Genomic DNA, 7,210 nt, shown 5'->3' with positions numbered 1-7,210 from the left:
GCAAATCCAGACTCTTCAGGGCCTCCTGCCCTGTTTATTAGACTGGTGACGGGGTTGGACTGGGACAGTTGTGATTCTCTCTTCCCTCACTTCTGATCAGTTCATCCATGTGAGCTGTACAAATATGACATTTTCTTTGTGTGCTATGATGAGAAAAAATTGGAAAAGCATTGGTATATGTGATACATGATGTGGTAAAATTCATGCAGATGATATGTGTGAAGAACTGAAGTTTTTGAAATATCAATTAACCAAAGTATTTTGGGAGAAAGCAATAATTTTAGACCTTGCTATCTATATGTTGATCAAATTTGCCAGATAATTAGTTTTCCCATTTACTTGACTTGTGTACACTTTTGCTAATCCATACATTCATTCAGTCAGCTGGCCAAGCAAAAATTTTCGAGTGACTAAGGCATGTTACAGGGACTGTGTAAAATACTGAGGATAAAAAAAACAAACCATCCACTGTCTTATGATCTGTCAAGTAACAACAATAAAATTTAATGAGTGTGGCCTATGGACTGTGGTTAACAGCGATACTGTAATATTTATGCACCTATGCCAAAGATATACTGCTTTGATAATGGGGGAGTATGGAAATAGTGTGGCAGTGTACGCTATGGACCTGGTAATAATCTGATGATACTATCTCATAATCTGTAACAAATATTCCACCTTGGTTTGGCATGTCGATAGAAGGGTGTTGTATGGGAATTCTACACATGTGCATGATTGTTTTGTAAGTTTACAACTTCTGTCATAAAAAATATATTTAAAAAATAAAAATAGGTGGGGTTGGGGGAAGATACACCAAATGTAAGATAAGGACTATAGTTAGGAGTAAGATTTTGACAGTATTCTTTCATAATTTGTAAAAAATGTCTCACAACAATGCAATGTGTTGGTGGTGGGTTGATGTATGGGACCCGGTATGATGTTATGCATATTTGCTTTGTAAGTTCACAACTTTTACTATACACTTAATTGTTTATGTATGTTCATGTATAAATGATATTAAAATAAATAACAGAGTGGATGGGGGGAAATACTTTGGTTAGTAGTAATATTTTGAGGATGCTTTTTAATCATTAGTTAAAAATACTTTACAACAATGCAAGGTATTGGTGGTAGGTTGATGTATGGGACCTCTGTATGATGTTATGTATGTTTGTTTTGTAAGTTCACAACTATTACTATACACTTATTGTTTATGTATTTTTATGTACGAGTGATATACTTCAATTAAAAAAAAGGTCATTAAAAATGTAACAAGTGATGTTACAAGCAAATACTATGTTCCAGTTACTATCCTAGGTATTATTTTATTTAATCCTCAAAAGAAATCTTTGGGATAAAGATAGAATACTAATTCCCAGAGAGCTTAAATGATTTGCTCAAAGTCCTACTACTAGAAACTAGTGAAAAAGGCATTTGAATCCAGTAGTGTAAACAAAAATACGTGCGTGAGTGTAAAGATTATCTTTGCTTACACCATTCTCAAAGGTTACCCAAGACGGTTTGTCTTTTGCTTATCATCAGGCCAGAGGCATGATGTTGGAATTTTACTCATTGTCAAGATTGTTGGGATGGGGGGTATATGGAGACCTCATATTTTTTGAATGTAACATTAAAAAAATAAATTAAAAAATATTGAAAAAAAAAGATTGTCTTAGTAAGATATGACATTCAAGTCCTGCCCCCTCCCCCTAAATAGTAATTTTTTCCCCAGTGGTTTGGATACATACATGTGTATATAAGCTTGTAAAAAGTCTGAGAGGAAACAATCTATTCTGATACAGTGTTTCTCTTTTTATGGAATGGGGTTTAATCGTGTGAGAGAGATTGAAATTTGAGTTGGTGGTTAAAGGATTTTAGCTTTTTGTGAAATGTTACATTTATTTTTCAGGGATATTATTTTCAGAGATTAATTGTTTACTTAAAATGTATTAAAATTTGTTAATGTGGTTTTTCTAGATACCTTTATTTTGGTGTGAAGCTTGAAGCTATACTTTTTCAGACAGTCATTTTGGTTCAGAAAATCCTTGATTCTAGGTTTTCTTAGTAACCGCATTCTGTCTTTGCATCCTCAATAAACATCATGGCCCTTTATATTTTCATTTATGCAATGGGGGTTGTACCAGGTCACTTACAAGATTTTTGTGGCTCTACTGTTTTATGATTTCCTTAGCGTTTGGAAAGGGTTCTTTGATACTAGTGGGACTGCTAGTAGGTATCTGATTCTGATCTTCTTGGTTTAGGGTATGTTTACTTGGAAACTGAAATTCTGTGATGTTAAATTCAAGATCATATAGCTAGTGACAACAAATTAACAGACCTCTGTCTTTCGACTCACTTGCAGAGGTTTCTTCTCTAATGTATTGGGCAATCTCTCATCTCCCGGCCCAAGTCCTTTGAAGATCCTTGAGTCTTTCTTGGTATATGACATATTGTTTTAAATGATTTGAATTTTCTGGCTTCTAGAATGAGATATGGCACTAAATATTTGTATTTATTGTTAGATTATATGTATTGTTGATTCCAGCTTTTTTTCTGATTCTGGTCTTTTCACTTCAGTCTTTGTGGGCTTGTGAGTATGTATGCTGAATGACAGAAAAATACTGCGTAACAAGTGTTTGTGATTTCTTCTACCATAAATAATAGAAACATCTGAAAAAAATGGCGAAACAGCTAATTATGTATTTCACACTGAGGTAAATAAATAAGAATGGAAATTAAAGGAGAGAAATAGAATTGGGTAGAGTATGGTGGGAGGGGAAGGGGTGCTGAAATATTCTGGAAGTAATAAATTAAGATAATATACATTGCTTCTGTTTTCTTACATTCCCTAAGAGTGATTCTGTAAATTAGAATCCAAGAACGAATACAAATTATTTGGTGTGGCATCCAAGGGAGGTGTCTTTAGTGTATAAAGATATGCTTCAATAGCATTAAATATAAAAATCAGGAAAATTTAATTGAGGGTAGAGGCAGAAGTTGAAAAACATGTTACATAAGACTTTACATGACGGCAAACAGTTACATTTTAAGTTCTTCTCCCCCATTATAAACAACCTGATTTTCATCGATGAAAGCAGCTGGTAGAGACTGCTGGACCAGTTATTTTATTTTATCAGGCATTGCTCGCAGAGCTACCACTTTCATTTTTGCCAGCATTTGTAGTGTAAATGAGGAGCGACCTATCGTAAAATAATGCTAAGAAGATCAAAGGAATCAATCCCTGCTACCAAGCTAAAATCACTCTGCGAAAATGTTTTTTTGATTATGCTTAATAATGTAATCAAGCCAAAAACCTGTCTAGAAATTGGAGGAATAGCAGAATCACTGCTAATATTACAGGGTACCTAATTAGCAGTAATATGGCAAGAAAGTTGTGGACATACGCAAACAGGATTAATAAAATATTTACAGAGCCATATAGTTTTGATAAGAGTACTATGTATATTGTTTTTCCTCCAAAAAATCTATTCTGTTTCAAATGAGGATTTAGAATTAAAGCACAAAGGGGGAAACATAAAAGGAAAAAAGAAACCAAAGGGTTAGTGTTTTTTAAAAAAAAAATCTTTGATTTCATTCTTTAAAGACCAATTACTTTTCTGTCCCCTGTGGGAGGAAAAAACATTCTTCTTCTTAATAGCAAAATCATCCTAAGACTTTTCTGATTCATTTTATATTTAGCAGGTTACAGCTTTAGTCATCAGTAGGAAAGAGCCTCACAAACTGACAGACCTGAAAATCATGTCCTTTGATTGTAATTGACAGAAAAAGCATTTACGGTAAAGAAAAAAAAATATTTTATTCATCTTTGATTACACTGTGATGTGATTTGATGACATAATACAGCTGGGAACTGAGGCAAGAAAGGCAATAATTCCTCCTGGAGGGTTTGACATGATGTAGCCCTTTAGTCTTCTTCATACCAGCGCCTCCAGCTACAATAGTCTCCTTGATGGCGCCTAGACAAATAGATACACGGAGTGTTAGAATTTAAAAGGCAAACAGCTCCAAAGTAACATTTCTTAAGGCACTGTATTTCAGCAGTAAATGCTTGACAAATACACATTTGGCTAGACCTGAAATTAAATCTCTTCAATTTAAATATTTTACAGTACAAAAATATCCCCATTCCTAAAATAATGGAAAATAAATGATTGATGCATACCACTTTTTGGAGTATCAGTAGGGTGACTGTATCTTTCAGCCCATCCATATAAACGGGGTTTTATTTTCATACCTTATTGGATAGTTCTCTTCACTTCCTTCTCTAACACATTTAATTTTAAGGCCGATTTTCCATCTATATTTTGGACATTTAACAAAAGAGAATCATACAAATATCACTGTAAATAATGTCAGGTAGTTAGTAAAGTAGTACATAGAGCATCATACTGATTTCCCTGCCGAATATTAGCTTGATTAAACAAACTTATACTCTGAGGTTTGAAAGATAGTCTTGAAGTTCATTGATTCTATGTCGTCATTTTTAGAGCCATAATGAAAATAACTTCTCTATGTTCATTCACAAGTTACCTCCTCATACTCAGAATTTTAAGGCTCTAACACATAAATGAATGGAGGATATATTTTATGAATAAATAAAAGGGTATCAGAAAATGTGATAAAGGAATCCATAAAATAAAATTAACTTGCCTAATTATCTTTACAATCAGATATTTGAAAAGTTTATATTTATACCTTAAAGTCGCATAAAATCTGTAAGACAGCTAGACCAGAAAACTGTTTGCTAAATAAGAAAAGATGTCCTAAATGTCACAAATGTGCGAGTGTGTGTGTATGTGTGTATAGCCATAAGGAGAATTAAATGCTCATCACCAGAGAATGACTTATGCTGGAGTTACATTTTCCAAAGGAAGATTATAAATTGTCAAGGCATGATGATATTTATGTATGTAAATCAAGTATTTGAATCTGCAAGTTAATTGTGACTAGAAATGTCAGACTAATTATAAACTCTTATGCTGCATTTACCTGAATGTTCCAATGCTGTTCAAACTAAAAATTTCAATTAATAGAGGATTGTTTGAGTTATCGCAAATGGACTCTATTAATCATACCTTTAAGGGTAATCTAGATGCCACCTTCACAAATGCAGGTGCAAGCCAGAAAGCTGTTCAACATCTCATGCAAAACATGTCCCATGCTCTTCCAGTTCAGCTCAAAGTTCTGAACTACGTTGATGTCAGTGAGCTCCAAGAGCACACGCCTCATCAGAAGAATAATTTGAATTATCTAAAGGGGCCTACATAAACAATTTATAAAAAAGTAATAATTATATATGCTGCTACACATATTATTTCTTCCAATGGAGATCAACTTTCTAATTCATTCTGTGCCAGTACTTGTCCTTAGCTCCAGATAAATAGCTCCTGAACCTCTTTTTTTTGATTTGGCTTGCTCAAAAATATGTGTTTTTTGGTTTATTAATGTGTAAAAATTTTACTATTGGAATCGCGCAGAACTTTTAAGATATAGTTAGCCAATTGTACTTTCAAGAAATAATTGACATGCATGTAATATCAATTTATGTCCAGCCTTAGGCTAGATGGCTTTCATCCTTTACATAAAGGAGAATGGTAGTCTTTTCATTTAAGTTCATTTATATACACAGGTGTATACTGTGTGTGTATTTTGTTTTGAAAAATTCGAAAGCAAAGGGAAGAATAGATGTTTACTTTTTGGAACCCTGACATTCCATTTTAGCCTTGACCAACTCCATTTTTCATTAAGAATGGAAGATTCTGCTCAGATAATTTGAAGTTTCTTTTTAAAATTCATGTAGATTTCCAGTTTGCTACTCTATTTGGTTAATACTAGAAATTATTTGGCCAAGAGGGCAAATCAAAGGCAGACTCTTTACAGAACTTTGCAAATGGCATTTGGGAAATTTTGAAATTAAGCATTTATACCAAATTTATATTTTAGTTCATCATCCACAAGACAGTAGTCTATCTTAGAAAAACAATTTTGGCAAAACCAAGGAGGTTTAGATTGCTGGGCCATTTTTATGATTTGGAAGCATCTTTCACCAAATTGTTTATCTGCACTTTCCAAATTCTCTAATGTAAAAGTGAAGAGATTTTATCAAAGCACTGATTTAATATTCCCATTTTTTTAGATGTAGCAATAAAAATTGTCTAACTGTAGGAAAATACTTAAATTTTATTGAGCTATTTGGATAATTTCCCTCATATATCTTTAATTTTTCTTTATATAACATGGATACAACAATGTAGCAATAGAGAAATTAATCTACTATTATTTCTTTGATGCCCTGCCATCAGATCTTTTAAAAATATATTTAACGGGGCAGAATAGAGCCCTAAACGTTTGATTATCTTCATTTTTCGGTCAGTATATGGCTAGTGTTTTGGCTGGGAAATTTCCTTCAAACTAGAAGTGAGTCTACATGGACTCAAATTGTGTGTTTTCCAGACATGCCAGGCTCTCATAGGTATAGAGATCTTATCTGAGTCACTAAATATTTTGCTCTCTTATTTTCAGGCAATTTCATGGGACTTTTGCCAATGACTCAATAAATCAATTTAATTGTTTGAAGAATTAGATTCTAATATTGAAAACTAAACTGAACATTTAAACAAATGAATCTTTCATAATGTTCCCAATGCTTTGCCACTCTAATGATTTTAAAGACAGTTTATGACATTCCAAAAATATTAGATGATGCCTAGATTGTCCCTATAATAATGATTTCAAGAGAAAAGTAAAATGGAGGAAAACAAGCTGAAATAATGCAAAATCGTAATTTGAAACACTTTGCAACAAGTGTGCTACTGTATATGATATTAACTATATTTTGATATTTGAAAAGACAGGAAAGTATGTAATAGGAAACAGTCAAGTTATTTATCAATTTGAATTTAAGACTATGCCATCAAATTATTTAGCAATTTGAATTTAAGACTAGGTTATTAATATGGAGGTATCTTTGAGTCTGTCTGGAGAACGATATTGTTAATTTTCTCTATATTGAATTTTATGGCTCCTTTTTCTTTCTAAAAATATGTAATCCTGTACAAACACACTATTAAACTTAGTCCTCAGGGATGCTTTGGCACAATTATCAAACTCTTCCACCTTTAGATCACTATATCATTTTATATTAAACTAATACTTCCAAGTAACAGTGAATTCCAGAAATGATAAACCA

Source organism: Dasypus novemcinctus, chromosome 4 (assembly GCF_030445035.2).
Source record: "Dasypus novemcinctus isolate mDasNov1 chromosome 4, mDasNov1.1.hap2, whole genome shotgun sequence".
NCBI classification, from domain to species: Eukaryota; Metazoa; Chordata; class Mammalia; order Cingulata; family Dasypodidae; genus Dasypus; species Dasypus novemcinctus.
Note: the sequence above shows the minus strand (reverse complement) of the source record.